Below are 11,116 nucleotides of genomic sequence, written 5' to 3' on the forward strand. Positions count from 1 at the left end.
TATGAATCCACATATTAAATTTAAAAATTACATCAATAATCATATGCTAATAAATATATTCACAAATGACAATGATGAGAAGAAATGAATTTATAGCAAGAATTGCAATAAACTCTACTAGCAGTTTTTCCTCCAGTGAGACTGTAATTATGATTTAACCTTTACAGTTTATCTCACCCAAAAAATTACATTGCTGAAATTTGTTAAATATACCCATTATAACCACAGATTTTCTGTTTATGGACTTTGAAGTCGCCACAGAATATATTGTTTTTCAATGAACATTTTCAAGTCCTAACTTCTTTCTAAGTTTTATGAGAAAGTTGTGTAAAATTGTCATATAGTGAAGGAAATAAAATTTACCATAGAGAAAAGAGATTCTTAGAAACATCTGCTAAGAGATTTGCATGGAAATTTAAGGAGCTTACTGTGAACATTTTTGATGTTTGTTTTTGTTTATCAAGGCTCTCTATTCAGGATTTCTTTAAAATAATTGAAATTTAATTTTCCCTTTCAACATAGTCACAATTTAGATTTAAAAGTACCGAACAATGTAACTCAGAATTTTTCTCCTGACAAGAGTATACTTTAAAGCAGCTATTGTCATTTCAAAGCAAGTGTGAGAAAAATTATACATTTTATCTTTAATTTTATGTTTCTTAAGGATAGTAGAAATTAAACAGAGGCTGACTTCTCACAAGTAAGAATTATAAAATGATCACTATAATTGATGTACATTTTTATACATATAACTGATATTTATAGTACAGCTTATCATAGAATTAATATTACTGTTGCATAATATTCTTTAAGATTCCAGTCGGTTTTTTAAAAATTTACTAACATATGCAATAGATAGATTGATTATTACATTTGAAAATGGGCTTTCTGTCTCCTATGCTGCCATGGAGCCTGTGAAAAAACCTGTGGAGAAGTGAGGGGGAAAAAAAATGCAGGTTCTGAAGTTATCCCCTGACTGTGCCCACCCTGTAAAAGATGGAATCATGGATGCTGTCAATTTTGAGCAATTTCTTCAGAAGAGATTCAAAGTGAATGGTAAAACTGGGACTCCCACTGTAGGAGTTATAAGTATTGATTGAAAGAAGTAAGAACAAGGTTATTGTAACTTCTAAGGTGCTTTTTTCCCAAAAAAATGTATTTGAAATATCTCACAAAAATATTTAAAGAAGAATAATTTACATGATTTACTGAGAGCAAAGACAGTTACAAATTACATTACTTCCAGATTAACCAGGATGACAAAGAGGAGAGAGATTAGGATTGAGGATTAAAACTCATTTATCTGGAATATTTTGTATGAGTTCTTGATTAAGACTTGGAAATCAGACTTCTGGTCAAGATGGAGGCATAGATAGACACATTTTGCCTCCTTGTACAACCATAAGAAGGATCATAACTAACCTCAAGACAAAAAACACCCAGAACTTCCAGACAATTGAGACATACAGAAGTCTAAAACCAAGGATGTAAAGAAGCAATATTTATCCAGAAGGGTAGGAGAAGTGGAGCTGGAGAAACAGGGCAGAAAGGCCACAGTGTGATAATCATGGTTGGTGGAATGGGAGGTCCCACACTTATGTAATGGATAAAAAAACAGGAGGGATACCTTGGGAGCAAGCCATCCCAGACTGAGGCCAGAGCACACAACCCAGGGCTCCAGCACTGTGAAAATAAAGCCTCATAATTTCTGGCTGTAAAAACCAGGGGTTGGGGCAGAGGAAGAAACTGCCAGTCTCTCAGGAGAGTCCAATTAAAGGGTCTGCACAGTCCTAGAACATAGGCAAACCCACCCACTCTGGGAACCACCACCAGGGCAACAGCAAAAAGGCCACTAGTCATATACACGAAGTGGGTGAAGTGACTGGAAATAGGAGGAGTGCTGAGCAAGCCACCAGCAGCCAGGCAGTGGCATTGTCCCCTCTTCAATCCCTCTTCCACATACAGAGCCACAAAGTGGTGAAGTGGGTTACCCCACCCTGGCAAATATCTAAGGTTCTGCCCCATACAATTTAACATGTGTGCTACAACAGGGAGTCAAAGCAGTTCTATCTAATACCCAGAAACAAACACAGGGAGGCTGCCACATTGAGTTGATAAAGAAATAAGGCCCAAATGAAAGAACAGAACAAAACCCCAGAAAAATAAGTAAATGAAAAGAAGATAGCCAACCTATCAGAAGCACAGGTCAAAACACTCATGATAAGCATGCTCAGAGAACTCATTGAGTTCAGCAAATGCCTAAGGGAATAAATGATTGCTATACTAAATGAAATAAAGAAAAAATCCACAGGGAACCGACAGTGAAAGGAAAAGCTGGGGTTAAAGTTAATGATTTGGAACATAAGGAAGAAATAGACATGCAACCAGAACAGAATAGACACAAGAATCTTTTTTTTTTTAATGAGGACAGAATAAGAAGACTCTGAAACATCTCCAAAAGTGCCAACATCCAAATCATAGGTATGCCAGAAGGTAAAGAGAAAGAGCATGAAATTAAAAATGTATTTGCAAAAGTAATGAAAGAAAACTTGCAGAATTTGGTGAAGGAAATAGAAATGCAAGTCCAGGAAGCACAGGAAGTCCCAAACAAGTTGGACCTAAAGAGGACCACACCAAGACACATCATAATTAAAATGCCAAAGGTTAAAAATCAAGAGAGAATCTTAAAAGCAAGAAGAGAAAAGCAGAGTTACCTACAAAGAAGTTCCCATAAGACTGTCAGCTGATTTCTCAAAACAAATTTTGCAGGCAAGAAGGAACTTGCAAGAAGTATTCAAAGTGATGAAAACAAAAGACCTACGACCAAGATTACTCTATCCAGCAAAGCTATCATTTAGAATGGAAGGGCAGATTAAGGCTCCCCTGAAAAGGTAAAGCTAAACGAGTTAATCATCATCAAGCCCTTATTATATTAAATGTTAAAGGGACTCATTTAAGAAAAGAAGATCAAAACTATAAAGATTTAATGACAACAAACTCACAACTATCAACAACTGAATCGAAAACAAAGAACTAAAACAAACTAAGCAAACAACTAGAACTGAATCAGAATCATAGATGTGGAGATCATGTGGAGGGTTATCAGTAGAGAGGGTGAAGGGGGAGAGTAGGGGAAGAGGTACAGGGATTAAGAAGCATAATTGGTAGGTACAAAATAAGGGGATGTTAAGAATAGTATAAGAAATGGAGAAGCCAAAGAATTCGTATGTGTGACCGATGGGCATGAACTAAGGGTGGGATTACTGGAGAGAAAGAGGGTACCGGGCGGAGGGGGAAATACGGGGAAAAATTGGGACAACTGTAATCACATAATCAATAAAATTATACTTAAAACTTGGAAACCAAAAAGAAAAAATGGACACATAAATATCTTGTTTATATCATAGAATATTATATATATATATATATATATACATACATACATACATACATAATATAGATACATATATAATGTTTTTTGGTTTTGGAATGGTTTAAAAGAAATCACAGTTTTATAAAAGGAATTTATTAAGCTTTACTCACAGTAAAACCATATTGAAATAAAATAAATAAATAAATCACAGAATTTAGACTTATATTTTATTCCATACTATATTAAAATCAGAATTTTATATTCACTCCCCAAATAAAAACACAATATATATAAAAACTATTGAATAATATAAGAACATGAATGATTTGCATGAGTTCTATATTTAAGGAAATTGGTGAAAATAATTTAACAGACACATTTGATTTAGAAATTATCTGTTCTTTAAGACAAGATTAACACATAAAATGATTATTCATTAAATGCAGCATATCTATTTGAATTTTTTGTGAATGATTGCTTTAATATTTAATTGTAAAGTTCAGTAACTGAATGCTTCTTGATTTCAGTGGGAAAGATAAAAATGATTTAAAGGTTACTGTTGCATTTTTACAGTCTCTCCTTGATGCAGTAAAAGAATCTTTGGAAATAAAATTCTGAAGTTTGACATTAGCGCCTCTCCCAGTTACATCCTTAAGCTCAAGCAATAAAACCTCCCAAAATAAGTTTTTCCAGTGATGAGCCAAGGTAAAAATCCCTGCCCTGAGATGTGCCCAGAAAGAGGTTTAATGTAAAATAACATAGCCACATCGTTCACTGCTTAATATTTAAAAAAGTAAAAGGTCAGTACTTATTCCAACAAAATTAGTGTTAGGCAAAAGCCATATCTATAAAATGTTAGTATAAATAATTATATTTAAATGTGGTTAATCTCTTAAATTACTGAGTCCCTCTTTACATCCCATTCGATAAACAAGTGACTAACTTTAAAGGCTACATATATATCACTTTCTTATTTATCAGTCATGTGTTTTGTAATTTAAAAGATCATTCATTTTTATTTAGGGAAATATAACTTTGGAATTCTAAAAACACTTCTATGAAAACAAAAGGAATACCATATTATGATGTGTTTAAATTTGTCTAATGTTTTGAAATAATATAAAATATTTTATATCTGTTCATGTAAAATCAACATTTTGATTTATAACTTTATTTAAAATCTTCATTTTTTGAGATGTATATTAAAAAGGCATGTGCCATTCCTTCCTATGTATATATGTATATAACTTTTTAACTTATTTTTGTACTTTTTATTATGAATATCTTTTTATTTTTTTTGGTAAATGTGCAAAGATGTACATTGTTATTTTGGCCCAATACATAACATTCATTGTATGGATTTAACATGCTTATGGTTTTTAATTAATCTTCTTTTGTATTGCTTCCCTTTTCTGTTATTTATAAGCATGGAAAAAATCATTGGATATTCATAAAATATAAATATAAATAAAAAGGCATGTGTTGAAAGAATCAGATAGAAGGTTTTGTTTTGTTTTTCCAAAACACATATGCTTATTCCACATTCTAGAAGCATTCTATATAAACTACTTATGGAAATACTAGGCACACACCTTTATTTTGAAAAGGCACTGGGTTATTCTGACTTGCACACCTGTCCATGAACCACTGATTTTCCACAATATTCAAATAGCAGAAGATGAAAACATCCCAAACAATGGCTAACTCTAATTAAATTAACTTACAATAAGTAAATATTACAGATTACAAAGACTGATATTTACTGCCACAGATGACAAACTGTTATTTAGCAATATAATAAGAAGCATGGTAGAAGGATCACTGAAATTTGGATTGATAAACTAACATGAGCATACAAGGTCTGTCCAGGAGGTATCCAGCCATTTAATATGAAAAATTAAGATATTTGTTAAAGAATATACAAGATACAAGAAACATTGTACATAGAACAATGACACCTCAGTCCCCTTCAAAGTAGGCACCTTGGGACCTCACACAGTTCTCCCAATCACCATCAGCTGCCTAGTCATATTTTCCTGAATCTCATCAATGGTCTGAAATCCCTTCCCTTTCAAAGGTGATTTTAGTTTTGGGAAAAGCCAGAAGTCACAAGGTGCCAAATCTGGGCTGTAGCGGGGCTGAGTTACCTGGGTGATTTGATGTTTCACAAAAAAACTGCACAAGACGTGATGCATGTGCAGATGCATTGGTGTGGTGAAACTGCAAATCACCAGCTGCCAATAGCTGTGACCTTCTGAATCATCTGAGTAGTTTCCACAGAAGAATGTTCAAGCTTAACACAAAATTTGATGCAGATGTATTGCTTTACTCGCTTAGTCATTTTGAATGTGATGGCCACACAGTACACATGCCCACTCAATGGCGCCTACTGCCCCCACTGACTAATACAATGTAGTCCTCATCATTCACACATGTACATTCCAATCCACTCTCCTTGGCTGCCAGGTTACATGGATATCATGCAAACCATCCTTGTTATATTAACAATGGCTCGACTTTTTCTGGACAGACCTTGTATTATAAAACTATACTTTGACATGTCATCTAAGTGTGGGAGGTTTTATTCACAACATGGCAAAGCTTTCACTAGTTTTTATACATAAAGATATTTGATAGTTTCAATAATTTCAGGAAAGTTGTTTTGTTAACATCTCCACCACTGGTGTTTTGCATTGGTGGTTGTTTTTAGTTGTTACTGTTTTTGATTTTTCATACAGACATTGTTGATTTTGCCTTATCACTATAAGTGGATTGTTGAGTGTGTTATGGTAAAAATTACTGAGTGTCACAATTTATGTTTTCAGCAATGTTTTGCCTTTAAAATGATCTAATAGGTGAGTGTTATGGCATATGTGTATAGCAGTTTAAATATGAATAATCCATATATTTCACTTCTAAACCTGAGCTATTAAATTTTGTATTGTACCAGTTAAAATATATTAGTCCTTTAAAAAAAAATTAAAGCACTTTTAAGTTCTCAGCAAAATTGAGTTCCCATATATCCTCTTATCACACACACTCATAGACTTTCCCACCATCCACATCTCACACCAGAATGATACATTTGTTACAAGTAATGAACCAGCACTGACACATCATCACCACCAAAGTTTATAGCTTATCTTAAGGTTCACTCCTGATGTTGTACTTTATATGGGCTTTAACACATGTATAAAGACATGTGTCCACTATTATGGTATCCTACAGATTGGTTTCATTGTCCTAAAAACCCCCAAGTTCTAGTCATCACTCCCTCCCCCCAAATTCTTGGTGACTACCAATATTTTACTGTAGCCACAGTTTTGCCTTTTCCAGAATGTCATAGTTGGAATCAGACAGTATTCAACCTTTTGGGATTGGCTTCCTTTACACATTTAAGATTTCTCCATAACTTTCATGCCTTTATAGTTTATTTCTTTTTAGTGCTAAGTAATATCCCTTATATAAATATAGTATAGTTTATTCATCCACTCACCTTTTGAAGGGTATCTGGATTGCTTACTAGTTGGTAATTATGAAGGAAGTGTCTATATACATACATCCTTGTGCAGTTTTTTGTGTTAACATAGTTTTCAATTCTATTTCCTTAAAAAGTGGATATTGGTTCCTGGATACTCTTTTCACTAAGTAGTGATCTGTTAAACTGCTCCTAATAAAGTACTATTAGGGAGTGGTATTACCACAAACCTAAATACTGTCTTTTTCTAGAAGTTTCTATTACCCTTATCCCTCACAACAGATCAGATTCCCTAAAGTCACTGTAGCAAACCAGGTCAAGCTTAAGTTTCTTATGACATTTTGTTTTAGGGTGTCAACCTCTTCCTTCAGGAGCTAGATTTATGACCACATTTATTTTTCAGGTGCTTAAGCTTTCTTATTAGTTCTACACATGTAGCCTATCCTATCTAGGAATTTCCAGTTTAATGTAGTTTTCATCAATTATTTTTATAGTTCCAAAATTAAAAACACTTCGATATAAATGCCAGTCAATATTAACCAAATTAAAAAATGCAGAATGACTGAATAGGTACTTAGAATGATAAAAACGATAACTGGTTCACTCTTTACATTACTTACTTTAGTCAGAAGTAGGAGAAGGAAACTTAATCTTTTCAGAATACTGAAACTTTACATACAAGACATTGTTCTTGGGGCTGTGATAGCAATGAAAAGATATGATTCCCATTTTGATACCCTTAAAATAATAATTGTAATGCTCCTTGAGTTCCATATTTGCATTCATTCTTCAGAAAGAGAAGTAAATATGTGTTGATATTTTCAGGTGATTTTTGATGTATATAAGCAATATCATAAAATTTATTAAACATAATCTGTTCCAAATGTTCATCCTTATAGTAAAAGAAAATGTTACTATAACATATACTTCTACTATAATTTTTCTTAAGATTGAATTTAAGACCACTATAAAATAACTAAAACTAGACTAGATCTGGACATATACATTTTTAAAATCAATCTATTTTTCTCACTTTCTTAAAAATAGAGCCTCTCCTATTTTTCAGGGAGCATTTGTCCTTCAACCATCTGAACAAATTCAAAAACACTTGATGATTCACTCTTTCTAAGCAGGGAAGCTCCTGTATCCAGGGAAACCAGCCTGGGCTGCCAGATCCCAAAGTTAAGACAGTAAGAGCCCTGCTGTCTGAGATGTAAGGAAGCAGTCTGTTATCCACCTCTTAGTCTGGGCTTCTTGGTGCTTGTGATGCCTCCCGACCAATCTGGAAACACATCTGTGTCCTTAGTAATGTTTGTTATCTACCATCTCACAGTCTGTACCCACAATCCACCCATGGAGACGACAGCCACCATCAAAAGGAAGTGTTCCCAGATCTGCACTGGTATCTATGGCTCCACATGCAAGCAAGGAAGCAACAGGAACAGCAGTTGTGTCTTCTGAATCACAGTGGAAACTTCTATGATCTTCACTTAGCAGCTGCTTTCTTAGAGTCACTGAGCCAAAAGCATTGCCCCATGTGCAATATAGTGTGAGAACTTAAGTTCTAGAATTAGAATGACTGTGGTTTGACATCTGACTGTGCCATTTGCCACCTGTCAGATCAAAGTGAATTTCTTATCCATGTTGGGGCTCTGTTACCCAATAAATGAGGGTAATCACATGGAGGTTTTGAGTGAATTAAATAAGACAAAGTATTTAAAGAGCTTATTTGGGTGCAGGAATAAAATAAGTACTTTGTAATGATATCTGCTAATATTTTTGTGGTGTCCTTATCCCTTCTTTCTTCTTTCGCTTCTGAATACACAAAGAAAAGATAAGTAATCAAATATATTGGAGAATATAATTTAGGACAAAAGCTAAAATGTTCTTTCCTGATACCATGCAGTCTTAGGTTTGAGATCTGCACCTCTGATGTGTTTGTAGAAAAAGAAAGCCAGATGACTAGATCTTCAGAATAAATTCCAAATCTGTTCACATGGGTCTGGAGCAAAGCTGTAGGCCTGACTCTCTAACTCAGGCTTGGCAGTGGAGAGGAAGGTACATGCTCTGTCGCTCATGTTTAGTGTCTATCTAGCCTAGATTGCCTAGCTCATGATTTGGGGAAAAGTCTGTGTTTATTACAGTGTAAGAGAAGAATGAAGAGAGAGCATGTGACTCTGAATTGAGGAAGAAAGGTTCTGATTCCTATTCATCCATGAAGCAAAAAAAAAAAAAAACAAGAATGAGAGAAATGCAATTTTGTGTTTTAAATGATAATTGATGTATAATACAGTGAGTCTGTTGCATCTTTAGTAAATCACGGTCCAACTGATGTCAGACAATGAACAATCCACTCCTTTATAGAGACAAGGATAAGAAAGGAAGTGGTAGAAAACCCCCTTCCCCAAGTTTTCTAAGTGGGAAAAGAAAATTTCTTTTCAATATGGAACAAGAAAACTTCATAAACAAAGAAGCATATATGTTTCTTCTCTAATCATACATTAGATAGATGAAAAGGTCAATAGATTAATTATCATCAAAATTTCATCATTACAATCATTATTTTTTATTATTTACCTGATTAACTGAGATTCTTGCTCACATTGATTTTTAATTTTAGGACAATTTTGAAGAAGAAGAGAATTTCACTGATCACAGCAGAGTGACATAAATTAGACTCACTGTTGGGCAGAGTTCCTTCCTCCATTTTCTATGAAACATTCCATGGTTGACATCAAAATGGATCTTGCAGACATACGTGGTCCTGGCAACCACCTGCTGCCCTCCTTGACACTGCCCTTCAGCAGGGCGAGTCTACCGAACTTTGCTCTCACAAAGCACCTATCTTCCAATTTATTACTGCCACTACAGAGTACAATAAATACACCTCTGAAATATAAACAAGGTTTTATTATCTAACAAAAGGAGAAGCTGCCAGAAATTGAAAGATGAAAGGTGACATAAATTGCAAAATGTATTACTTTACATCATATGAGGAAGCTTACGACTAAAAATATCTCACTTACATGTGGAATCTAATGAACAAATAAACTTACAAACAAAATAGAAACAGAGGCATAGTAGACATGGCACAGACCAATAGTGGACAGAAGGGAGAGGCGAGGGGAAACTGGATAAAAGAAATTGAAGGGATCAGCCAAAGAACACATATGCATGACACATGGACACAGACAACAGTGTGGGTGGAGGCGGGCAAAGGGGAGGGAGGGGAATTTGGACATCTGTAGTAGTGTCAACAATAAAAATAAGTTTAAAATACATCAGTTAAAATATACCTGCCCCGGCTGCATGGCTCAGTTGATTGGGGTGTCTATCCATACACCAAAAATGTTACAAGTCCAATCCTCAGGTGGGTGTGTACAGCAGGCAACCGATCAATGTTTATCTCTCACATCGGTGTTTCTCTCTAAAAATCAGTAACGTATCTTCAGGTGAGGACTAATAAAAATAAATAAGTAGGTAGATAATTTTGTATCTGTGTGTGTCAGCTGATTTACTTATTTAACTACCTTTTTTGTTATTGAGGTAAAACTCACATAACATTAAATGAACCATTTTAAAGAGAACAATTCAGTGGCGTTTAGTATATTCATAGTGTTGTGCAACCACTACCTCTATCTAGTTCCAAACCATTTTCATTTTTTAATTTTAATTATATTACAGTGATTATGCTATTACAGTTGTCCTGATTTTTCTCGCTTTGCCCTGCTCCACCCAGCACCTCCCACTCCCTTAGTCAATCCCCACACCATTGTTCATGTCCATGGGTCATGAGTATAAGTTCTTTGGCTTCACCCTTTCCTATGTTATTCTTAACTTCCCCCTGTCTATTTTGTACCAAACAATTATACTTCTTAATCCCTGCACCATTTCCCCATTTCTCTCCCTTCCACCTCCCAGCTGATAACTCTCCAAATGATACCCATACCTATGATTCTGTTCCTATTCTGGTTTGCTTTGTTGGATTTTATTTTTATTTTTTAGATTCAGTTTTTGATAGCTGTGAGTTTGTTGTCAGTTTAGTGTTCATAGTTTTGATCTTCTTTTTCTTAAGTTCCTTTGACATTTCATATAAAAATGACTTAATGATGATGAACTCTTTTAGCTTTACGTTGTCTGGAAAATACTTCATCTGCCCTTCCATTCTAAATGATAGCTTTGCTGGATAGAGTAATCTTAGTTATAGGTTGCTTTTCTTCACACTGAATACTACTTGCAAGTCCCTTTTTGCCTGCAAAAAGGGA

General features: G+C 34.5%; 1 pseudogene; it reads left to right on the plus strand.

Moving 5' to 3' along the window:
- The first annotated feature begins 905 nt into the window (after positions 1-905).
- On the plus strand, positions 906-1,279 carry LOC149995987 (large ribosomal subunit protein eL22 pseudogene; annotated as a pseudogene).
- Positions 1,280-11,116: the final 9,837 nt, after the last annotated feature.

This window comes from Furipterus horrens, unplaced genomic scaffold (assembly GCF_987537825.1).
Source record: "Furipterus horrens unplaced genomic scaffold, mFurHor1.1.pri manual_scaffold_12, whole genome shotgun sequence".
Taxonomy (NCBI): Eukaryota; Metazoa; Chordata; class Mammalia; order Chiroptera; family Furipteridae; genus Furipterus; species Furipterus horrens.